Source organism: Bombina bombina, chromosome 1, assembly GCF_027579735.1.
Source record: "Bombina bombina isolate aBomBom1 chromosome 1, aBomBom1.pri, whole genome shotgun sequence".
In the NCBI taxonomy this organism is placed as follows: Eukaryota; Metazoa; Chordata; class Amphibia; order Anura; family Bombinatoridae; genus Bombina; species Bombina bombina.
In genome coordinates, this window is record NC_069499.1 from 1,547,081,433 (window position 1) to 1,547,108,631 (window position 27,199).

Genomic DNA, 27,199 nt, shown 5'->3' on the forward strand with positions numbered 1-27,199 from the left:
TCTGTTCTCTTAACTAGTGTCTAGAGCTTTGAGATGTTGAGTTTTCCTAAACAACCAGACTAAAACTACAAGCATGCCCAACAATGACTGGCTGCACAATATGGTTATTATAGTTCTGGATGCCAAATAAAAGCATTCAATAACATACTCTTCTAACTTCCCCATCTTCCTAATACTTTTCTTCAATCTTACTCAACCACTGGTCAGTTTATGGACACAGGCGAATTTTTTTAAAACAAGGAAATCAAAGATACAATTAAAAAAAAACCTAATGAAGCACAGATCATTTTAAAATCATAACCTAGTGGGATGGTTCAGTTGAAAGATAAACGTAAAATGAGTCCTCAGTATTTGGGTCAGAGTCAGCAAGTAAAAATAACGCCGCCATGTGCGACCCAGGCTACCTTCTGCACCACACACACACTCTACAACATAACTATTTAGTTCTCCCAAATATACTGTATCTATGTTTATATAATGTATCTATGTTTATATACTGTATCTATGTTTATACTATGTTTAAATAATAAATTCACAAGAGTTTAGTATTATATATTTTGTATTTGTTATAACAATGAAGATTTGACAGTTATTTAAAAGGTATGTTAGTTAGAGCATGTAAATTGGACCCTAGCTGTGTGTTTAGTTAGGATGTGCATTTGTCTAATTCAACAGCAAACTAATGCCAAATATAGCGACCACTAGTGGAATTCATCTAGTCTTGCACTTTCACAAGAAGAAATCCTGTTCTGAAAATAGCAACCCTGCACAATTATGTATTTAACCCCCGCAAAGGGGTTAAAACACACAGTAGAAGTACTTTGAGGGTCTTGACCCGAAACCAGCGCTGATCTAATCAGAAGAGCTAGTTACACAATTGAGTCGTACGATTAGCGCTTGTGATTGGAACAGTAGCAGTTTCCAAGTACTTTTCATGTGTATTAAACCCCAGGGGGTTAAACACATTGTAGTAAAGCTTCGCTCGTATTAAAATTACATGCTCTAGCTAATTAGAGTGTGTAATTTTTCCACTATTATGGCCCTTTAAAAATGTTATGTATTAAAAAAAAACAAATTATGCTTACCAGATAATTTAATTTCCATCTGTATGAGGAGAGTCCACGGCTTCATTCCTTACTTGTAGGAAATACTGAACCTGGCCACCAGGAAGAGGCAAAGACACCCCAGCCAAAGGCTTAAATACCTCCCCACTTCCCTCATCCCCCAGTCATTCTGCCGAGGGAACAAGGAACAGTAGGAGAAATACCAGGGTATAAAATGATGCCAGAAGAACAAAACAAAAAAAAATTTAGGTTCGCCCAACGGAGAAAACGGGCAGGGGCCGTGGACTCTCTTCATACAGATGGAGATGAAATTATCTGGTAAGCATAATTTATGGTTTTCCATCTTAATATGAGGAGAATCCACGGCTTCATTCCTTACTTGTAGGAAATACTGAACCTGGCCACCAGGAGGAGGCAAAGACACCCCAGCCAAAGGTTTAAATACCTCCCCACTCCCCTCATCCCTCAGTCATTCTGCCGAGGGAACAAGGAACAGTAGGAGAAATACCAGGGTATAAAATGGTGCCAGAAGAACAAACAAAAAAATGTAGGTTCGCCCAACGGAGAAAACGGGCAGGGGCCGTGGACTCTCTTCATACAGATGGAGATGAAATTATCTGGTAAGCATAATTTATGGTTTTCCATCTTAATATGAGGAGAATCCACGGCTTCATTCCTTACTTGTAGGAAATACTGAACCTGGCCACCAGGAGGAGGCAAAGACACCCCAGCCAAAGGTTTAAATACCTCCCCACTCCCCTCATCCCTCAGTCATTCTGCCGAGGGAACAAGGAACAGTAGGAGAAATACCAGGGTATAAAATGGTGCCAGAAGAACAAACAAAAAAATGTAGGTTCGCCCAACGGAGAAAACGGGCAGGGGCCGTGGACTCTCTTCATACAGATGGAGATGAAATTATCTGGTAAGCATAATTTATGGTTTTCCATCTTAATATGAGGAGAATCCACGGCTTCATTCCTTACTTGCGGGAAACATATAGCCAAGCTCTAGAGGACACTGAATGAAAATGGGAGGGTAAGAAAGAGGGGCGGACCCTATTCTGAGGGCACCACAGCCTGCAAAACCTGTCTCCCAAAAGATGCTTCAGCCGAAGCAAAAACGTCAAACTTGTCAAATCTGCTCCATAGATGCCTCATTCTTGAAGGCCCAAGAGGAAACCACTACTCTAGTAGAATGAGCCGCATTTCTCTGAGGAGGCTTATGTCCCGCTGTTTCATAAGCTAAGTGAATAATGCTCCACAACCAAAAATACAAGGAAGTGGATGAGGCTTTCTACCCCCTATGCTTCCCAGAATAGACACCAAACAAAGAAGAAGTCTGTCTAAACTCCTTAGTGGCTTGAAGACAGAACTTCAAGGCCCAAACCACATCGAAATTATGAAGTAACCACTCCTTCGAAGAAGAAGGACTAGGACACAAGGAAGGAACAACAATCTCCTGATTGATGTTACGATCAGAAACAACCTTAGGAAGAAAACCTAAACCAGTACGAAGCACAGCCTTATCAGCATGGAATACTAGGTAAGGGGGCTCACATTGCAAGACCGCTATCTCACAAACTCTGCGTGCCGAGGCAATAGCCAGTAAAAAGAGAACCTTCCAAGACAAATTTAATGTCAAGGCCGTGCATAGGCTCAAACGGAGCCCTCTGCAAAACCTTAAGAACAAGATTTAAACTTCAAGGAGGAGCGCTAGGTTGAAACACAGGTCTGATTCTAGACAGAGCCTGAAAAATACATTGGACATCTGGAAGCTCAGCAAGCTTCTTGTGCAGCAAAACAGATAGTGCCGAAATCTGTCCCTTAAGCGAGCTAGCCGAAAGGCCCTTTTCCAGACCATCCTGAAGAAAGGAAAGAATCCTGGAAACCCTGACCTTATGCCAGGGAAATCCACGCTCTTCACACCAGAACAAGTAGGTCCTCCACACCTTATGATAGATGCAACAATTAACCGGCTTATGAACTTGAATGAGAGTACCAATAACTCTCTTGACTAGGACTAAGCATTCAATCTCAATGCAGTCAGCCTCAGAGAATCTAGATTTTGATGAACAAAAAGGACCCTGTTCCAGCAGATTCCTGCGACAAGGTAACCTCCATGGAGAAGATGACATACCCACTAGATCTGCGAACCACATCCTTTGCGGACAAGATGGAGCAATCAGTATCACTGACGCCTGCTCCTGCTTGATGCGGGCCACTATACGAGGAAGGAGTGGCAATGTAGGGAAAAGGTAGATCAGCCTGACCCTCCAAGACACTGCTAATGCATCTATCAGCTCCGCCTGAGGATCCCTGGACCTTGAATCATATCTGGGAAGCTTGAGATCTATCTCCAGCGTCCCCCACCTGTTGCATATCTCCGCAACACCTTGGGTGGAGAGACCATTCCCCCAGATGGAAGGATTGTCTCCTGAGAAAATCCGCTTCCCAGTTGTCCACAACCGGAATGTGGATCGCTGACAGCGAACAGCTGTGGGCCTCCGTCCACTCCAGAATCCGAGATACTTCCCTCATTGCTAGGGAGCTTCTCATTCTCCCCTGATGGTTGATGCAAGCCAACGAGGTTATGTTGTCCGATTGGAATCTGAAACTGGGTCGAACCCAGAAGGGGCCAAGCTTTCAGAGCATTGAAGATCACTCGAATTTCCAAAATGTGGATTCCTCTCGAGTCCACAGGCCCTGTGCCTTCCTGGCACCCCAAACGGCTCCCGACCCTGAGACTCTCATGTCCGTAATGACAATCTCCCAGGATGGTCTCAAGAAGGATGTCCCTTGGGACAGATGATCTGGACAAAGCCACCAGAGAAATCTGTTGAGATAGATCTGAATGATTGCCGTTCCACTGTCTCAGCATGCACAGCTGAAGAGGTCTGAGATGGAATCTGACAAAGAGGATGATCTCCATGCAAGACACCATGAGTTCAATTACCTCCATAGACCGAGCCACAGATGGCCTAAAGGAGGTCTGAAGGGCAAGACAACTGGAAGTTAGCTTGTAACGTCTCTGGTCTGTAAGAAATATCCTCATAGATATGGAGTCTATTATAGTACCCAGGAACTCCACCCTGATCCTGGGAATAAGAACTCTTTTCTAAGTTTATCTTACATCCATGAGATCGAAGAAGAAAAAAAATGAAATTTATGCTTACCTGATAAATGTATTTCTTTCTTGACATGGTCAGTCCATGGATAATCATCAATTACTGTTGGGAATATCACTCCTGGCCAGCAGGAAGAGGCAAAGAACACCACAGCAAAGCTGTTAAATATCACTCCCATACCCACAATCCCCCAGTCATTCGACCAAAGGGAAAGGAGAGAAAGAAAGCAACAAAAGGTACAGAGGTGCCTGAGGTTTATATAAAAAGAAACTGTCTGAAAACAGGGCGGGCCGTGGACTCACCGTGTCAAGAAATAAATAAAATTTATCAGGTAAGCATCAATTTCATTTTCATTCTAATGACACAGTGAGTTTACGAATCATCATCAATTACTGTTGGGAACCAATACCCAAGCCAGAGGACACAGATAAGGGAGGGACAAGACAGGAACCTAAACAGAAGGCACCACTGCTTGAAGAACCTTTCTCCCAAAAGAAGCCTCAGCCGAGGCAAAAGTATCGAATTTGGAAAAAGTGTGCAAAGATGACCAAGTTGCAGCCTTGCAAATCTGTTCCAGTGGAAGAATGGAGCGTATAGTCTCCATCTTGAAGGATGGCACTCTGAGAAACTTGTTTAAACATTTTAGATCTAGGATTGGTTGAAAAGTTCCCTCCTTTTTGGGAACTACGAACAGATTTGAGTAAAATCACAGATCTCTTTTCTGAAAGGGAACTGGAACTTTTACCCCCAGGACGGCAAGGTCCTTGACACAATGTAAGAACACCTCCCTTTTTATATGGTCTATAGATAATCTGGAGAGGAGAAACCGGCCTCTGGGAGGAAAAGATTTGAAGTCTAATTTGTATCCCTGGGAGACAATGTCCACTGCCCAGGGATCCGGTACATCTCTTATCCAAGCCTGAGAAAAAAAAAAAAAGAGAGAGAGAGAGTTTGCCTCTACAAGATCCACTCCCGGATCGGGGGCCAACCAGTCATGCTGACTTGGAATCAGCTGAAGGCTTTTTAGATTGCTTTCCCTTATTCCAGGACTGGTTGGGCTTCCAGGAAGGCTTAGCTTGATCTTGCTTGGAGGAAGGGGAGGAAGACTCTTCTTTAAAGTTACTAAAGGAATGTATCTAAGCAAATATTCTCACAATTTTGACACTTTGTATACTGACGCACTTGCCGATTCTATCTCTGTTAATTGATATTATGTATACATTTATATTTGATGATTATCTGTTTATTTTTGCAAAATCTTTTAATAAAACAAACTTGAAAAAAAAAAAAAAAGTTACGAAAGGAATGAAAATTATTGCGACGTCCCTTCTGCTTATTCTTTTTATCTTGAGGAAGAAAAGAACCCTTCCCTCCAGTAATATCTGAGATAATTTCCACCAAACCAGGTCCAAACAAGGCCTTACCCTTGTAATGAATAGCCATGAGCTTAGATTTAGATGAAACATCCGCAGACCAGGACTTCAACCACAAGGCCCTGCGTGCTAGGACCACAAAACCAGAAATATTGGCTCCCAGTTTAATAACCTGTAAGGAAGCATCTGAAATGAAGGAATTGACTAACTTGAGAGCCTTAATCCTGTCCTGGATCTCATCAAGAGGGGTATCCGTCTGAAGAGATTCAGACAACGCATCAAACCAGTAAGTTGCAGCACTGGCAACAGTGGCGATACACACCGCAGGTTGCCATTGTAGACCCTGGTGGACATACATCTTTTTTAATAAGGTCTCCAATTTTTTTCCTTTGGATCTTTAAACGAACAACTCTCTCTATGGGAATAGTAGTCCTCTTGGCCAAAGTGGAGATCGCTCCTTCTACCTTCGGAACCGTCTACCACTACTTCTTAATAAAATCCACTATAGGAAACATCTTCTTAAAAATAGGAGATGGAGAAAAGGGAATACCAGGACTTTGCCATTCTCGAGCAATAATCTCCGCAGCACGGTCAGGAACCGGAAAAATCTCCACCGCGGAGGGAACATCAAAGTATTTGTTCAATTTACTAGACTTTTTAGGATTGACTACGATAGTGTCGGAGTCGTCCAAAGTAGCCAAAACCTCCTTAATTAATAAGCAAAGGTGTTCTAGCTTAAATCTGTAGGATACCACTTCAGCATCAGAAGAAGGAATTACACTGTCTGATTCTGAGATTCCCCCCCAGATGCTACCGACATGTCTTTTTCCTCAGGCTTATGGGAAGGGACACTCTGGATAGCCAGAACTTGATCAGAAACCTTACTAACCATAGAAAAGGAGAAAGCTGCGGCATATCTGCAACAGAAGACACCTGAAAAGCATTTGCCTGGGATAATGGTGGCTCATGGTTCCACCTGAGCATCAAAACATAACTGACAAGCAGCAACTTCACCTGGGATAATGGTTTGAAAAGCCTCTTGATCCATCTTATGTAATAAATAAGGATAAAGTATAAAAAATCTTTATTTGAAAATAAAAAATAAAATGTGTACTGTGTCTTTAAATAGAAATGTTTGTTAGCGCAACAAACCAAATAGACCACAGGCTACCTATACACCTCAGTAGCTTTACTGAGGTGCCTACCTGTCCTGCAGCTCATTTTCAAATACAGAGCATTAACAGAGCCCTAACTGCAAAAAAAAAAAAAAAAAAACGGCTTACAACAGTAATCTCCATGACCAAATGTTAAAAATATAAAAACTACTATAACACACTGAGCCACCATAAATCACCTCACAGTCTCAATTCCCAAACTGTCTAAAAGAAACCCCAAACATGAAGGTTTAATAAAGTCCCATATTAAACAAGTGTCAGCAATCTCCTTGCAGCACCTCACATGGACCTTTAAAGAGAGAAAAACTGAGTAAACCTACTCAGGTTTTCTAGTTAGGATTCTTGAGAAAACGCAGTGAGGATTGTACCTCATAAGTTCTCAAGTGCTCAAAAGCCACCATTGCCCTACTGAAGAGACTGATGTGGACTAGGCTAGACCCCAGAAAAGAACGCTTACTCTACTAAAACAATAATAAAATCTTTATTGAAGAAAACGTCACCTCCTCCTTGCACTACAGGCAAAGAGAATGACTGGGGGATTGTGGGTAGGGGAGTTATATTTAACAGCTTTGCTGTGGTGCTCTTTGCCTCCTCCTGCTGGCCAGGAGTGATATTCCCAAAAGTAATTGATGATGATCCGTGGACTCACTGTCATTAGAAAGAAGCGCTTTCAAATGGTCCTCTGCCAGACGACAGGGCGGTGCTTGAACCAAAATGTTGTCTAAGTACGGCGCCACTGCAATCCCTCTGGTTCTAGATGCTGCAAGCAGAGCCCCCCCGAACCTTCGTAAAAACTCTTGGGGCCATAGACAAACCAAACGGAAGCGCAATCAACTGGAAGTGCTGGTCCAGGAACACAAATCTTAGGAATTTGAAGTGTTCCTTGTGACTAGGGATGTGAAGGTAGGCAGGTCTATCATTGTCATAAATTGTCCTTCCTGGACTAAAGAATGAAGGAACCTTATTGTGTCCATCTTGAACGGGGGGACAGACAGAAATTTGTTTAAACACTTTAGGTCCAGAATCAGACGAAAAGTGCCCTCCTTCTTTGGTACCACAGATTTGAGTAGTATCCCTGACCTCTTTCTGCTGGAGTGACCGGTACAATGATCCCCAGGGCGCAGAGATCCCTCACACACCCTAGAAAGGCCTCTCTCTTTTCTGGCCTTGAAGACAGGTTTGATAAGAGGAATCTGCCCCTGGGAGGATGAGACTTGAAACCTATCCTGTATCCTTGAGCGATGACCTCCAGTACCCACAGGTCTTGCACGTCCCCAAACCAAGCTTCTGAAAAAAGAGAGTGACAGTCTGCCCCCTACCAGATCCGAAGCCGGATCGGGGGCCACCCCTTCATGCCGACGGACTCTGCAGGCTTCTTATTCTGCTTGGATTTATTCCAGGACTGAGGAGGCTTCCGAGTTCCCTTGGACTGCTCTGGCTTTGCCGAGGGCTGCTGACGTTGGGATTTCTCCGAATGAAAGGAGCAAAAATTAGGACCCTGTCCCTTGGGCTTTTTCTTCTTATCCTGCGGTAAAAAGGCACCTTTGCCTCCAGTTACTGTGGATATGATAGAGTCCAAACCCAGACCAAAGATAATCTTTTCCTTAAATGGGAGGGAAAGAAGTCTAGACTTCGAAGTCATGTCCACAGACCACGACTTTAACACAGAAAAACCTGAAGCCTTGGCGTTCAGGCGAATAATCTGCATATTTGCATCACAAATAAAAGAATTAGCTTCCCTTAAGGCCCTAATTCTTTCCAGGATTGTGTCGAGGGGACCCTCCACCTCTATCAACTCAGATAAGGAGTCGCACCAGTAGGTAGCCGCTCCCGCAACCACAGCAACAGCCGCTGCTGGTTGAAACAAATATCCCGTATGCTGAAACATCTTTCTTAATAGAGTTTCCAGCTTCTTATCCATGGGCTCTTTAAACGACGAACTATCCTCAAGAGGGATAGTAGTGCATTTAGCAATCGTGGAGATAGCACCATCTACCTTAGGGATGGAACCCCAGATCTCCAACTGAGAGTCTGGAACCGGTAACAATTTCTTAAAGGAAGAAGAAGGGGAAAAAAGAAGAACCGAGTCTTTTCTTTCCCATTCGTTCTTAATAATGTTCGCCATCTTTACGGGAACCGGGAAAGTCTGTGGTACAACCCTGTTCTCGTAGACCTTATCTAAATAAGGAATGCAAGGTTCCCCCGGTAATTTAGGTTCTGGAACCTCTAAACTAGCCAACACCTCCTTTAGCAGAAAGCGTAAGTGTTCAATCCTAAATCTAAAGTCTGGTTCCTCCACAGCTGGAGGCTTAGAGGCAGCAGATTCCGACCCAGAAAGAGCATCCTCTAAAGTATCAGAGGCGTCTTCATCATCGGATAATCTTGTATCAGATAATTCCAATAGTAGATGACCCCTGGGAAGGATAGCAATATTTAACCTTTCGCTTGCGCTTAGCAGGGTGAGGTAAAGCACTAAAGGCCGCAGACACTGCCGTCTGTAATTGTTCAGTAAAGTCTGGCGGTAAAAGGGCCCCTCCAGAGGGAGGCATAGAAGTGCTATAGGGAGCTGCATGTGTATTAGGAGATGAATGTAGGGTGTGCACCGCACGGGACGGAGAGTCCTCAGAGGTAGAAGGCTCAGTAGCACTAAACATATTAGCTTTCTTTGATAATATTACTTTATCAAGACAAGTAGAACATAATTAAGCAGGCAGGTATACCGTAGCCTCCTCACAATATAGACAGGCATTAGCTTTAGGTAAAGAGGGAGTGCCCTCTAATGTATCAGAGTCCTCCATAGCTTGCGCTTATAAAAGGGACTAAATGACAAAGATAAATGGCACTTTTATACCCCCAATGGCTGGGGCACTCACCACCTCCTATGACCCAGGCCCAAGAGAGAAACCGCTTTGTCTCCAGTCACTGTACGGTCAGGAAGAAGAGAAACACTGTGACCACACCAGGTCACGTGGTGCGCCATGCAGGACTGCCCCTGCACCACTAAAAGCGTGCCAAGCCTGACGGGCTGCACAGCGCCAAAGTGAAAGTAAAAACCATGTACGTTCCAATATCTGCCTGAGCCACATCTCTCACGTCACAGCATAAACACGATATTAACAATATGTGATTAATACCACCTGTACAATAATCCCCTTCCGGAGATATTAACCCTCGATTCCAAACAGAAAAAAGGAGTCCCACTGTGACCCTGTCTTCTTGCGTTATGTGTGTATAAATAAATAAAACAATCTTACCGGAATCTATGCCATGGAACAGGAACATGGCCTCTCAAGTTTAACAGTCTTGTAGCATAGCTCCTGACATGGACTTGAGTGATAGAAGCAGGCAGTGAAACTCGTTAAACACTGATTGCTTAAGGAGCTGTTAATACGAGTCTGGATGGGTTCACAGGAAGACTCCCCCTGCATCTCCAGACCTTAACTTTCATCAATGCTCTCACTGAGACTACTTAAAACTCCAGTTGCATTCCGAAGAGAACTACCCTCCATAAGGAACTACTCTGTATCTTCTGACACTTCTCTCCTGTGAAGAAAGGCAAAGAATGACTGGGGGATGAAGGGAGTGGGGGAGGTATTTAAGCCTTTGGCTGGGGTGTCTTTGCCTCCTCCTGGTGGCCAGGTTCAGTATTTCACACAAGGAATGAAGCCGTGGACTCTCCTCATATTGAGATGGAAATATATATTTCCTATTCAGAGGCAGTCGCATTTACATGTGAACGTGAGTCACTTCCATTTACATAGGGATGTGACGTCACTGGCACTCATCTGAGGATTTTCTGGGACAGTTTCCATACCCTAAACGAGACTACATATTTTGCTAAAGGAATTTTTTATTTTTTTTTGTCAAGAAATATGTCTAGCTAGAGGATGAAAACTAACATTGCCTGAAGCAGATATAGATAACCCAGATGAGGAAGAACACAAGATACTGACCAATCAGTAGATCCGCAGCTACAGTGTGATGAGGTCAGAACCTTGTAAAATAATGGCACAGAGCTATTCTTTTACTGGGAACAGATGGGGAAGCAGTAGTATTGTGTGATCGTTTAAGAGTGACGTTCATGTGACGCACACAGGATCTGCGGCCGGCAGCTGCAGCCCTGCTCTCTAATCTCAACTGTGTAACAAAGGGAACGGGTCTTACAAATAAAATATACAGGGACTGGAGATAAGGAGAGAGGGGGAAAGCACCTGCAAGGAAAATATATAGAGGAGAGAGAGAAGAAGAAGAAAAAAAAAATCAGAGGATGAGAAAGTTCCTGCATTAAAGAGAAACTGTGAGGAAAGAAGGAAGGAGCTTTGCAATGAAGACCTGCAAGGAACAAAACAAACTAAAGATGTTTAGCAAAAGCTCCTCAAAACAGGTTCTGCAGCTACTCCTCCCTGATCAACAGCAATAACGTGTAACAAACCCAGACTCCCCCACACGTGTGCAGAATGAGCTCAGCAACTGGTGTAACTAGGAGCCACAGAGTGGTGGGACATAGGTGTAACTGGGAGCCACAGAGTGCTGAGACACAGGTGCAAGTGGGAGCCACAGAGTGCTGAGACACAGGTGTAACTGGGAGCCACAGAGTGCTGAGACACAGGTGTAACTGGGAGCCACAGAGTGCTGAGACACAGGTGTAACTGGGAGCCACAGAGTGCTGGGACACAGGTGTAAGTGGGAGCCACAGAGTGCTGGGACACAGGTGTAAGTGGGAGCCACAGAGTGCTGGGACACAGGTGCAAGTGAGAGCCACAGAGTGTTGGGACACAGGTGCAAGTGAGAGCCACAGAGTGCTGGGACACAGGTGTAACTGGGAGCCACAGAGTGCTTAGACACAGGTGTAACTGGGACACAGGTGTAACTGGTAGCCACAGAGTGCTGGGACACAGGTGCAAGTGGGAGCCACAGAGTGCTGAGACACAGGTGCAAGTGGGAGCCACAGAGTGCTGGGACACAGGTGCAAGTGGGAGCCACAGAGTGCTGGGACACAGGTGCAAGTGGGAGCCACAGAGTGCTGGGACACAGGTGCAAGTGGGAGCCACAGAGTGCTGGGACACAGGTGTAAGTGGGAGCCAGAGTGCTGGGACACAGGTGTAAGTGGGAGCCAGAGTGCTGGGACACAGGTGCAAGTGGGAGAAAGGTGCAACTGGGAATCAGATATCCCATAAATACATTTAACTATTAAATAGACACATTAGGAATAAGTGTAACCTAGAAACAGAACCCTTGTGTACTGGTGTAAACTTAAAAACACACACAGTTGTAACAGGCACAAAATCCCCCCAGACACAAGTGTAACTAGGAGAAATTCCCAATAGATCGGTGTAACTGGGAGACAGAAACCTCACACAGACAAATGTAACTGTATAAACAGACATCACACACCAGTGTATAGAAGAGACAGAACAAGGCATGGGACTGGGAGAAGAGACACCTCACACACAGACTAGTAACTGTATAAAACAGACATCACACACCTCACACAGACTAGTGTAACTGTATAAAACAGACATCACACACCTCTCACACAAACTAGTAACTGTATAAACAGACATCACACACCAGTGTATAGAAGAGACAGAACAAGGCATGGGACTGGGAGAAGAGACACCTCTCACACAGACTAGTAACTGTAAAAAACAGACATCACACACCAGTGTATAGAAGAGACACTTCTCACACAGACTAGTAACTGTATAAACAGACATCACACACCTCTCACACAGACTAGTGTAACTGTATAAAACAGACATCACACACCAGTGTATAGAAGAGACAAAACAAGGCATGGGACTGGGAGAAGAGACACCTCTCACACAGACTAGTGTAACTGTATAAAACAGACATCACACACCAGTGTATAGAAGAGACACCTCTCACACAGACTAGTGTAACTGTATAAAACAGACATCACACACAGACTAGTAACTGTATAAAACAGACATCACACACCTCACACACAGACTAGTAACTGTATAAAACAGACATCACACACCTCTCACACAGACTAGTGTAACTGTATAAACAGACATCACACACCTCACACACAGACTAGTGTAACTGTATAAACAGACATCACACACCTCACACACAGACTAGTAACTGTATAAAACAGACATCACACACCTCTCACACAGACTAGTGTAACTGTATAAACAGACATCACACACACCTCTCACACAGACTAGTAACTGTATAAACAGACATCACACACCTCACACACAGACTAGTAACTGTATAAACAGACATCACACACCTCTCACACAGACTAGTGTAACTGTATAAACAGACATCACACACCTCACACACAGACTAGTGTAACTGTATAAAACAGACATCACACACCTCTCACACAGACTAGTGTAACTGTATAAACAGACATCACACACCTCTCACACAGACTAGTGTAACTGTATAAACAGACATCACACACCTCACACACAGACTAGTAACTGTATAAAACAGACATCACACACCTCACACAGACTAGTGTAACTGTATAAAACAGACATCACACACCTCTCACACAAACTAGTAACTGTATAAACAGACATCACACACCAGTGTATAGAAGAGACAGAACAAGGCATGGGACTGGGAGAAGAGACACCTCTCACACAGACTAGTAACTGTAAAAAACAGACATCACACACCAGTGTATAGAAGAGACACTTCTCACACAGACTAGTAACTGTATAAACAGACATCACACACCTCTCACACAGACTAGTGTAACTGTATAAAACAGACATCACACACCAGTGTATAGAAGAGACAAAACAAGGCATGGGACTGGGAGAAGAGACACCTCTCACACAGACTAGTGTAACTGTATAAAACAGACATCACACACCAGTGTATAGAAGAGACACCTCTCACACAGACTAGTGTAACTGTATAAAACAGACATCACACACAGACTAGTAACTGTATAAAACAGACATCACACACCTCACACACAGACTAGTAACTGTATAAAACAGACATCACACACCTCTCACACAGACTAGTGTAACTGTATAAACAGACATCACACACCTCACACACAGACTAGTGTAACTGTATAAACAGACATCACACACCTCACACACAGACTAGTAACTGTATAAAACAGACATCACACACCTCTCACACAGACTAGTGTAACTGTATAAACAGACATCACACACACCTCTCACACAGACTAGTAACTGTATAAACAGACATCACACACCTCACACACAGACTAGTAACTGTATAAACAGACATCACACACCTCACACACAGACTAGTGTAACTGTATAAACAGACATCACACACCTCTCACACAGACTAGTGTAACTGTATAAACAGACATCACACACCTCTCACACAAACTAGTGTAACTGTATAAAACAGACATCACACACCTCACACACAGACTAGTAACTGTATAAAACAGACATCACACACCTCACACACAGACTAGTAACTGTATAAACAGACATCACACACCTCTCACACAGACTAGTGTAACTGTATAAACAGACATCACACACCTCACACACAGACTAGTGTAACTGTATAAAACAGACATCACACACCTCTCACACAGACTAGTGTAACTGTATAAACAGACATCACACACCTCTCACACAGACTAGTGTAACTGTATAAACAGACATCACACACCTCACACACAGACTAGTAACTGTATAAAACAGACATCACACACCTCTCACACAGACTAGTAACTGTATAAACAGACATCACACACCTCACACACAGACTAGTAACTGTATAAAACAGACATCACACACCTCTCACACAGACTAGTGTAACTGTATAAACAGACATCACACACCTCACACACAGACTAGTAACTGTATAAAACAGACATCACACACCTCTCACACAGACTAGTGTAACTGTATAAACAGACATCACACACCTCTCACACAAACTAGTGTAACTGTATAAAACAGACATCACACACCTCACACACAGACTAGTAACTGTATAAAACAGACATCACACACCTCACACACAGACTAGTAACTGTATAAAACAGACATCACACACCTCTCACACAGACTAGTGTAACTGTATAAACAGACATCACACACCTCACACACAGACTAGTAACTGTATAAACAGACATCACACACCTCACACACAGACTAGTGTAACTGTATAAAACAGACATCACACACCTCTCACACAGACTAGTGTAACTGTATAAACAGACATCACACACCTCACACACAGACTAGTAACTGTATAAAACAGACATCACACACCTCTCACACAGACTAGTGTAACTGTATAAAACAGACATCACACACCTCTCACACAGACTAGTGTAACTGTATAAACAGACATCACACACCTCACACACAGACTAGTAACTGTATAAAACAGACATCACACACCTCACACACAGACTAGTAACTGTATAAAACAGACATCACACACCTCACACACAGACTAGTAACTGTATAAAACAGACATCACACACCTCTCACACAGACTAGTGTAACTGTATAAAACAGACATCACACACCTCACACACAGACTAGTAACTGTATAAAACAGACATCACACACCTCTCACACAGACTAGTGTAACTGTATAAACAGACATCACACACCTCTCACACAAACTAGTGTAACTGTATAAAACAGACATCACACACCTCACACACAGACTAGTAACTGTATAAAACAGACATCACACACCTCACACACAGACTAGTAACTGTATAAAACAGACATCACACACCTCTCACACAGACTAGTGTAACTGTATAAACAGACATCACACACCTCACACACAGACTAGTAACTGTATAAACAGACATCACACACCTCACACACAGACTAGTGTAACTGTATAAAACAGACATCACACACCAGTGTATAGAAGAGACACCTCTCACACAGACTAGTGTAACTGTATAAAACAGACATCACACACCTCACACACAGACTAGTGTAACTGTATAAAACAGACATCACACACCTCACACACAGACTAGTGTAACTGTATAAAACAGACATCACACACCTCACACACAGACTAGTGTAACTGTATAAAAGACATCACACTTCAGTATAGAAGAGACAGAACAAGGCATGGAACTGGGACAAAAGACACCTCACACATAGGTGTAGTTGAAATCCCCACATACTAATTTATCTGGTAGGCAGAACTGAATTACTATATTTTGACATTCTACAGTAGTTCCTTACTTGAGTATACAGGTGACTAGAATACCCCAGAAATCTTCTCTCTAAATTTCAAAAAGACACAGAACATTTCTTGCAGCGAGTTCTGAACAGCAGTTTCATTATATTCCATGTATTTCTTGACTTTGAAAAGACAACATGAAACAGTGATCGCTGCCCCAGGCTGCCTCATTATTCCCTGTGGGCCATGCTACCTCTGCCCACACCATGCTAATGAGATTACCCCCAAGTCATGTCTTTTAGAGCAAACACTTAGAGATAGATAGAACAGGCAAATGGATAGCAGACAAGAGGTCAAGTTAAAACACAAAACTTTGGCATCAATACACACATTTAAAGTGAATGTAAATTGTGAGGCTAAAGTGTCCGGCTTTAAAAATTTGATTAAAAACAGGGGCACTTTAAGTCATCAAAATTTACATTTTACTCGTGTTGGGGAAAACAAAACAAACGAAAAACACAAAAAAAAAAAAATTTCATTTTGACAGCTGCTCCAGCTTTCTCCGCCCGTCGCAAAGCCTCTTCCTGGGTCTAAAATGAGGAATCCGCCTTCCTCCAATCACGGCGTTGAATCAGACACCGATTCCCCCGGGGGGGAAGCCATGATTAGTGGATGACCGATCCATAATTTCTGACATCAGAAATGGCTTGCGACGACCGGGGAAGCTGGAGCGGCTGTCAAGTTTAAAAGGTAAGTATTTTTTCACAACACGAGTGAAATGTAAATTTTGACGACTTAAAGTGCCCCTGTTTTTAATCGATTTTTTAAAAACCAGGCACTTTAGCCTCAAAATTTACATTCACTTTAAGTTACTGCTTAAAAAAATATCCTTAAACAGAAATTCTTCACATACAGGTATACTACATTTTGCTCTCCCATCAACATTTAGAATGTGTTCTTAACCCCTTAATGACAACTGATGTACCAGGTACGTCATGCATTAACAAGCAGTTAATGACAATGGACGTACCTGGTACGTCAGTTGTCTAACAGAGTGCTGGAAGCGATCACAATCACTTCCAGCAGCTCTGAGGGTATTGCAGTGATGCCTCGATATGGAGGCATCCTGCAATACCACTTTACAAGCCCCCGATGCAGAGAGAGCCACTCTGTGGCCCTCTCTGCACCGGTAGCGATAGTGCCGGGTGTGAGGGTGCGCGTGCACGATGCGCGCGTGTGCACGCATGTGCGCGTGCACCCATTAGCCACACTGACACCAATGAATGATGCAGAAAGGGGAAAAAAAAGGGATTTTTTTTAAAAAAAAAAATATAAAAGGATCTGGGAGGGGGTGGGGGTACTGCTACACTACAGAAAAAGTTTTTTAAGTAAAAATAAAATAAAAATACTTTTTGGGGGGTTTTTGGGGCCAAACTGGGTACTGGCAGACAGCTGCCAGTACCCAAGATGGTGGTAATTAGGTAGGGGAGAGGGTTAGAGAGCTGGAGGGGGGATCAGGGAGGTTGGGGCTAAGGCAGGGGTCCATCACAGCTAAAATACTTTATTATTTTTTTTTTTTTTTTTTAAAAAACTCTTTTATTTAGTACTGGCAGACTTTCTGCCAGTACTTAAGATGGCGGGAACAATTGTGGGGTGGGGGAGGGAAGAGAGCTGTTTGGGAGGGATCAGGGGGTGGGATGTGTCAGGTGGGAGGCTGATCTCTAAAATTAACCCTGCAAGCTCCCTACAAGCTACCTAATTTAACCCCTTCACTGCTGGGCATAATTAACGTGTGGTGCGCAGCAGCATTTAGCGGCCTTCTAATTACCAAAAAGCAACGCCAAAGCCATATAAGTCTGCTATTTCTGAACAAAGGGGATCCCAGAGAAGCTTTTACAACAATTTCTGCCATAATTGCACAAGCTGTTTGTAAATAATTTCAGTGAGAAACCTAAAATTTTGAAAAATGTAAAGTTTTTTTTTTATTTGCTCGCATTTGGCGGTGAAATGGTGGCATAAAATATACCAAAATGGGCCTAGATCAATACTTGGGGTTGTCTACTACACTACACTAAAGCTAAAATTAACCCTACAAGCTCCCTAATTAACCCCTTCACTCCTGGGCATAAAACACGTGTGGTGCGCAGCGGCATTTAGCGGCCTTCTAATTACCAAAAAGCAACCCAAAAGCCATATAAGTCTGCTATTTCTGAAAAAAGGGGATCCCAGAGAAGCATTTACAACCATTTGTGCCATAATTGCAGAAGCTGTTTGTAAATAATTTCAGTGGGAAACCTAAAGTTTGTGACAAATTTTGTGAAAAAGTGAACTTTTTTTTTTTTTTATCGCATTTGGCGGTGAAATGGTGGCATGAAATATACCAAAATGGGCCTAGATCAATACTTTGAGTTGTCTTCTAAAAAAAATATATATACATGTCAAGGGATATTCAGGTATTCCTGACAGATATCAGGGTTCCAATGTAACTAGCGCTAATTTTGAAAAATAATGGTTTGGAAATAGCAAAGTGCTACTTATATTTATTGCCCTATAACTTGCAAAAAAAGCTAAGAACATTTTAACATTGGGTATTTATAAACTCAGGACAAAATTTAGAAACTATTTAGCATGGGTGTTTTTTGGTGATTGTAGATATGTAACAAATTTTGGGGGTCAAAGTTAGAAAAAGTGTTTTTTTTCCATTTTTTCCTCATATTTTTTTTTTTTTTTTTTTTTTAGTAAATTATAAGATATGATGAAAATAATGGTATCTTTAGAAAGTCCATTTAATGGCGAGAAAAACGGTATATAATGTGTGGGTACAGTAAATGAGTAAGAGGAAAATTACAGCTAAACACAAACACCGCAGAAATGTAAAAATAGCCATTGTCATTAAGGGTAAGAAAATTGAAAAATGGTCCGGTCATTAAGGGGTTAAAAAGGGACAAAAAATGCAAAATGGAAAAATACACCAATGTGTTAAACACATAGATAAAGTCAACTTCAGAGCAGCAATGCATCTGGGAGCTAGTTGAACACATCTGGTGAGCCAATGTGAAGAGGCAAATGTGCTTAGCCACCAATCAGCAACTAGTTCACAGTAATGCATTGTTGCTCATCAGCTCCTCAACAAAGGTTACCAAGAGAACAAATTAATCTGAAAACCAACAAAAAATGAAAAGTTTTAAAATTCCGTGCTCTGAGCCATGAAAGTTTAATGTTGATTTTAATTTCCCTTTAAATAATCAGTTGTGAGTACATGTGTTCTTTTGGGAGGTAATACAGATAAATGTGATGGTAGATAAGAAACAAAAGACCCTTCAAGACCACCCATATTACATGTTACCGTTTTCTTAAGATAGCCTTATGCGTGTCCCAGGTATTTTTTAATTATTGTATAGTCCTTGTGTTTAGCACCTCTATTGGAAGTTTATTCTATGAATCTACCAACCAATCTGTAAATAATAAATACTTCCTCACATTTCTCCTGAATCTGCTACCCTCTTTCTTAAAGGGACAGTCTTTTAATTTTTTTATTTCATTACTTTAGGATTTGACAAATCCAGGACGCCATATTGCTATAGCAACTGAAGAATGATCTGGCACCATGAAAACTACCTTTGTTGCCTCCATCAGCTGTCATCAAATTCCCCTGCGGCCAAGCCACATCTTCATTTCCACCAGAACCTGCCTTTTGCTACTATACAGCCTCTCGGATCCTCAAAGACTCAACTCCCAACCAACACTTCTTTGTGACTCCACTGGAAATCAATGGACACTTCCAAAGGAGTTTTGTTCCGTGAAAGAATCTGTATCTACTTCTACTAAGCATGTAAAAAACATAGATCCAAATAAGGAATTTTAACCTTTATATCTCAGAAACAACATCTTATTGTTTGACTCCTTAAATATTTTGATGTGCAAGCGCTGCATTTTATCACGCATGCATGAAAACCAGTTCTCCAACCACTCATGGTCCAAAAAAAAAAAAAAAAAAGTTTATGAAAAGGGGATAGTCTAGTCAAAATTCAACTTTCATGATTTAGTTAGAGCATGTAATTTTAAGCAAATTTCTTATTTACTCCTATTATCAATTTTTCTTCATTCTCTTGGAATCTTTATTTGAAAAAGCAAGAATGTAAACTTAGGAGCTGGCCCATTTTTGGTTCAGCATCTGGGTAGCGCTTGCCGACTGGTGTCTAAATGTAGCCACCAATCATCAAGCACTACCCAGGGTGCTGAATGACAAAATGGGCCGGCTCCTAAGCTTACATTCCAGCTTTTTTTTTTTTTTTTTTTAATAAATAGATACCAAGAGAAGAGAACAAAGAGAAATTGCTCTGAATCATGAAAGTTAAAATTTTGACTAGAGCTGCAACAACTAATCGTCATAATCAATAATAATCGATTATGAAAATAGTTGTCAACGAATCTCATAATCGATTAGATGGTTTGCAATTAGTTGGTCTGTGCACAGCACTAACTGCTTCACTCTGATGAGCTCCTGCACAGGGTATTGGGTTTTATGGTTATCCCCTTAGCCTAAAGGACGCCTACAGACATTTACTTTTCACTTTTTCAGGACAGTATAAGTTTACAACTACTCCTGGCTTATGTGCTTTGCATGACATAGTGCCGAGCTTGTTATTTACACCTAGCCCTAGATTGATGGGAGTTATTTGAATTGAGGTGCACTATTATCTGTTTACATAATTATTAGCAGATTGCTTGCTATTGCTGATTATATGTACTGTTTAGATAAATGTGTAAGGCTTTGTCCTGTTATTGATATAAAGTCCTTAGCGCTTTTTTATTTTTTATTTTTATATTTTTAATAAATTGTGATATGTACCAGATTCAACCTCTTTAAAGTGAAGGTAAAGTTTTACGTTTTTTGTAGCTTTATTATATTTGTCATATACTATATAGTATGATCGCTAATTTTTTTTTTAAATATTGGAATATATCTTATTGTATTATAAACTATTTTTATTTACCGACTCGGCCGTTCTTTACTCCTCCCTCCATTTAGTTCCTGGTTATTCACACTCTTATGTACAGAGCGGTCCCACTCGCTCTATACGTAGTTCAAAAGCGTGTTCTCGCTTGCCGGATAATTCGCACATGCGCACACTTGGCCGTGTAATCAATTTTTCAAACGATAAAAATATTCACTTACGATATAAACAGAAGAAATTGCAGCACTTGTTAAAAATATATCAAAAAGTATTGCAGCCACAGATACTGTTTCAAATTTCTCTCTCAAGACGACGTAATCAATATTTACTTTAACATATCTAAATTGCGCATGCGCTAAACTGGAGCGAGCTCGGCTTGGAAGGGAGAGGAAGTAATGCCAACGCATGCGCAGAACATCAAGGAATGCTGTGACGTAAAATAACGGCCGCCTAACGGCCAGACTTACTATTGGCTGATGCAAGAACGTGACCGGACAAAAAAAAACAAACAAAAAAAACGGGTTGTTTGGGAAACGATAAGAAATAGAGATAAAACAGGTGATAAGTAAGTAAATATATGAAATTAAAAAAATTGATGAATTAAACTAACATTATTTTTTTAAGTATTTACATATACAATAATCTAATCGTGCAAACTTTATCTTCACTTTAAGTATATGTTATTTTTAGAGCAGACTAGATATTTTCCCCTAACCTTATGGCTGGTTATTTACCATTGCATATAGATAATTAAGATATTTTTATGTTAGAATGAAGTCCAGGCTTACTTTATTGAGAGGCCCCTTGTCAAGGTGGAACCCCCTTTTGCATTGGCGAAGAGGTAAGATAGATAAATATCCCACTTTGGCGAAATTGGCAAAACCTTAATTACGCTTCTCAAGCACCTTAACACCATCTGAGTGCCTCTTCTCTGTGTCTCAGGAAATATAGCTGCAAACAGAGAACCAGCCTTAGTCAGAAGCATGTGGACATGTTGAGATTTTTTAATTTCAAGGCAAAGTTTCTGAAAGAGTGAATAACAGTATGTTAAAAACAGTGATAGTCTACCTGTTTCTAGTTCTACCTCTTTTCAGTTTGCGGTTTTGTTTTGCTTAATTATAAAACTGTGCTCTGCTGCTTAAAAATTGGACAAACAGTTGTGTTAATGTAGTTTTAGTCTGAAGTTTATATTTGTAACTCAGTATGTGGATTTTATTTAAGATATAGGAAACAATTATTGTTGGGGGGTTTTTTATTCGATTAATCGAAAAAATAAAATCGGCCGATTAATCGATTATGAAAATAATTGTTAGTTTCAGCCCTAGACTAGACTATCCCTTTAAACAGTAAATCTAATAACATGATATAGAAAATCCTACCACTGAATTTGTAAACATACCAAAAGATTAAAAACATAATGGTCGACCCATAGCTAATCAAATTCCTCTATACAAATCATTGTTTTAAAAAAAAAAAAAAAAAAAAAAAAAGTAAAAATTATGCAAATGGAACCAACATATTATATTACTTTATCTTATTATAGAAAAAAAATTACACACACATACATATATACATATATATATACACACACACACACATATACACACACACATAAATACATGCACACACACATACCTATACACTTTTTGTTAGGATGCAGCAGGAAAACAAGACCTTGTATCTGTGAGACTTTGGTTTGAGAACAGAGTATGCAGAGACACGGTAGCCACCAGGCCAGTAACAATGAGTTCTCATGCTACCTATCACAGATAACCCCACCCCTGAGCTCCACAGCCATGCATGGACGAATACGAACTAACAATATAAATGGCAAAGACCGGACTGTCTGGTTTAGCTTTTTGTACATAAGGTATAATAGTAATTAATTCCCCTGTTGGTTTTGCTGGAACAACCGAGCTGATGAATTGGCAAATCAGATATGCCTTGAAGAGCTCTTGATCTTCTGAATGACAAGTAATTGTTAATTTCTGGATTTATCCATAACATACACTTGTAAGAAGCTGTCGGTTGCTCACTGGTTTTTCAGGTTCTGCTACACAGACAATGCACATCAGGCATCAATACACACACACACACACACATATATATACTCACCGGCCACTTTATTAGGTACTTCCTGTTCAATTGCTTGGTAACACAAATTGCTAATCAGCCAATTACATGGCAGCAACTTAATTCATTTAGGCATCTAGACGTGGTGATGATGAATTGCTGAAGTTCAAACTGAGCATCAGAATGTGGAAGAGGATTTAAGTGACTTTGAATGTGGCATGGTTGTTGGTGCCAGACGGGCTGTCCTGAGTATTTAAAAAAACTGCTGATCTACTGGGATTTTCTAGGGTTTACAGAGAATGGTCCGAAAAAGAGAAAATATCCAGTGAGCGGCAGTTGTGTGGATGACAATGCCTTGTTGATGTCAGAGGAGAATGAGCTGACTGATTTGAGATGATAGAAAGGCAACAGTAACTCAAATAACCATTTGTTACAACCAAAGTATGCAGAATACCATCTCTGAACACACAACATGTCAAACCTTGAAGCAGATGGGCAACAGCAGCAGAAGACTACCCCGGGTGCCACTCCTGTCAGCTAAGAACAGGAAACTGAGGCTAAAATTCATACAGCGTCAACTAAATTAGACAATAGAAGATTGGAAAAACGGTGCCTGGCCTGATGAGTCTATTTCAGCTGGGACATTCAGAGGTTAGGGTCAGAATTTGGCATAAACGTGAAAGCATGGATCCATTCTGCCTTGTATCAACGATTCCGGTGGTGGTGTAATAGTGTGGGGGATATTTTCTTGGCACACTTTGGGTACCTTAGTACCAATTGAGCATCGTTTAAATGCCACGGCCTACCTAAGTATTGTTGCTGACCATATCCATCCCTTTATGACTACAGTGTACTTCTATTCTGATGGCTACTTCCAGCAGGATAATGCACCATGTTATAAAGCTCAAATCATCTCAAACTGGTTCCTTGAACATGACAATGAGTTCACTGTACTCCAATGGCCTCCAGTGTCACCAGATCTCAATCAAATAGAGCACCTTTGGGATGTGGTGGAGATTTGCATCATAGATGTGCAGGCGACAATTCTGCAGCAATTGCGTGATGATATCAGGTCAATATAGACCAAAATCCCTGAGGAATTAAGGCAAAAGGGGGTCCAACCCGGGACTAGTAAGGTGTACCTAATAAAGTGGCCGGTGAGTGAGTGAGTATGTGTGATTGTTGTACACACACATATACATATTGATGTACACACATATATACATACACACATACATGCATACGCATTATATATAAAATGGCATCCAACATTTATGCTAAGCAGCATCCTGACCTGTATAAAATTTCATAATCTTCTAAAACTGTGAAACCACATGCCTAATTTTAAAAGCAAAGTCTCAAAATCAAGAACAAAGATTATTAAAAGGGGTAGTCAGGCATCAGAAATCAAATCACTGCATTGCAAAAGATCTCCATGCAAAATTAATACTTAAAAATCATTTATCACTGTAATCTAAATAAGCTCCTGCACTGCTCACGCAATGACTCTGCAGCATGTGGGTAGTCAGGGTATTGAATTCTGCAGAATGCACTCCAGTCTCTCTATGGTCTGTGAAAAAAACTACCATTTTCCGATTTAAATTATAGGAAAATTCTGAAAAATAAATATTGAAAACTGCACTGCAAAGTTTTTTCGACTTTGCATAACTAAAAATTGTACGCAGTATTACATTGAATCGTCCCTTTATGCTTCACATTATAAAACATAAATATCCCTATCACAGTATGACCATAGAGTTGATTATTAACCTTATGTAAAGAGACATAGGAGATTGAGATTTTTGTATAGACGTGTACAGGCAAAAATTTGTTTCAGGAAAGTCGTTTGTTAAAACATAATATACAATAATGATATTTGGATGGTTTGGAATTCATTTGCTAACGAAAATCCATTTGTGCACTATTTTTTTATAGCAGGGCTTGACAAACCCAGGCTCCAGAGAACGACTGATGCCTTAAAATTAAGCCCTGAGGGCACACATTGGGGCCCCTCATTTCACCCTACCGGCCACAACCTTAAAGGGACATAAAACAAGTTGGGAAAGAGACATAATATAATAATATTTACATTACCTGCAAATGTATACTGCAGTGCCTCACCATTAACCCTTTCTTTTAAGTTTCCGTATTGTACAGCTCTAACTCCCCCACATCCTTCTATGGCTGTATCTATTTATACCATTTGGTAGAATGCAGAAGTGAACACTCATCTGCTGGAGCATGCCTAGAAGCAAATAAGCCGCTGTGAACTCAGTTGAAATGCAATGCCTGTGTTTCTGATGCTGAACACTGATAAGGGGGGTGGATCAGACTACTCCAGACAGCATGGCTTTCTAAGTAATTTTGCTTATTTTTTAAATTAATTTTAAAATACTTGCCAGCAATTTGAAAACAATTTTTTTATGTAAACATTTTTTTTTACTTAATTAGCCCTTTTAGGATATGCACAGATCTCAACATGTTTTATGTGGTTGGATTTTCCTTTCATGATTCATTTTAATTTTAAACAACTTTCCAATTCGCTGATACAATATGGAATTGTGTAAATTTGAAACATTAACCGTTTGAGGAAAGAAGTATATTTGTTGCTGTATGTTTTTGTTTGTATTTTATTTATTTTATTTTATTTTTAAATTAGGCCAATTATCTTTATTTGAACTGATATGGAAATTATTTTTAACATTCAGCCAAACCCAATTGTACATGGTCAATTTTCACTACTATACAAGTTACAGATAACCTAAGTAAAGAACAATATAAAGTAAACATGGTATTCATATTGTATATACTGCATAGAACATATTCTTTCTAATTTTTTATTCCATTTTCAGTTCTTGTCTAACAACATTCCTGAGTTACTCTTTAACAAATTACAACATTTCAATATTTTATATGACTGAGAAAAACTTCAAAAGAACCTGGTAAAAAAAAATAAAAAATAGTTTGATTCAATTTATCTGGTAATATGAGAATAAAAATTCTCCTATGCAGTTGGGTCCAAAATTCAGTCCACTATAACCAACCGCTTTTATTAGATCATTTATTAAAGGAATAGGAAAGTCTAAATTAAACTTGCATGATTCAGACACTTAATTTCACTTCTATTTTCAAATGTGCTTTGATCTCTTGGTATCCATTGTTGAAAAATAATATGCACATATCCTACACTAGTAGGAGCTAGCTGCTGATTGGTGCCTGCACCCATTTGTCTCTTGTGATTGGCTAACTAGATGTGTTCATCTAGCTGCCAGTAGTGCAATGCTGTTCCTTCAGCAAAGGATAACAAGAGAATGAAGAAAATCTGATAATAGAAGTAAATTAGAAAGTTGTTTAAAATAATATGTTCTATCCAATTCATGAAAGAAAATGTTGGCGTTCCCTGTCCATTTAATAGTAGTAAAAATATTGTAATAAAGTTGATACTTATTATTATAAATTACATTTTTATACAAATATCTTTTAGAATCTTTATTACATATTTATTAGACATTGAGCGTGATGAATTTTCTCTTCACACACCATTTGTGTATAAATTTTAAACATTGATGTGACACTACGGTAACATCCCTGCACATGCCTGAGTTGCATTTGCCATTTAATGATTAAAGGATATCAAAGGGACATTTTAAACACTAGATATATTCTCCATCAAGTCATGGGTGCCGCCATGTTGAAAACTAGAATTCACTACAATCCAGTGCTGATGTGTTTGCACGTGTGCAGCAACTCTCCTTCAGATACCTGCGGTGTAACCTAGGTTCCAATATGGCAGTGCCCATGTTTAGGAGGTACATGAAATGTACTTAGAAAAATCAGCCACCACCCCCCCCCCCCTCTTGGGACATAATTTTCTAAAAAGCGTACCTTACAAATTTCACGTACCTAGGTTATACGGTTTGAGCTGGGCGTTAATGAGTCAGTTAGTCAGGACTTATATATATATATATATATATATATATAAACAAAACCCATCAGTTACACAGTGTTACCCTCCAATGGTCATCCGCCTGGGTGCCAACATGTAATCAATAATCCAAAAATAATGGTCGCACTCTCAGGTCTTTTAGTGAAAAAACCGTAGTAAATTTTAATGAAACGTTTTCGGGGTAATCTACCCCATCATCAGCATAAACAAACAGTGCATCAAACAAACTTAAGTAGAAACATGTTGCTCATTAAACAAATCAAAAGTAAATCAGAAATACCTGTGTGTGTAAATTTCTCAGTGTGGTGTCTCCAAACAGTGTGTGTGTGG

At 40.5% G+C, this 27,199-nt stretch overlaps 1 protein-coding gene across 2 annotated transcripts in view; it reads right to left on the reverse strand.

The window, feature by feature from the left end:
• HID1 (HID1 domain containing) overlaps window positions 1–27,199 on the reverse strand; it is a 155,334-nt gene that overhangs the window by 107,820 nt on the left and 20,315 nt on the right. Inside the window, exon 1 of one of the 2 annotated variants that reach the window (XM_053708879.1) lies at window positions 21,639–21,792. The exons of the other annotated variant lie outside the window; for it this stretch is intronic. The gene's annotated coding sequence lies outside the window, so the exon portion shown is untranslated. Of the gene's footprint in view, window positions 1–21,638; window positions 21,793–27,199 lie in introns of those variants that run through there. 2 annotated transcript variants of the gene reach the window in all.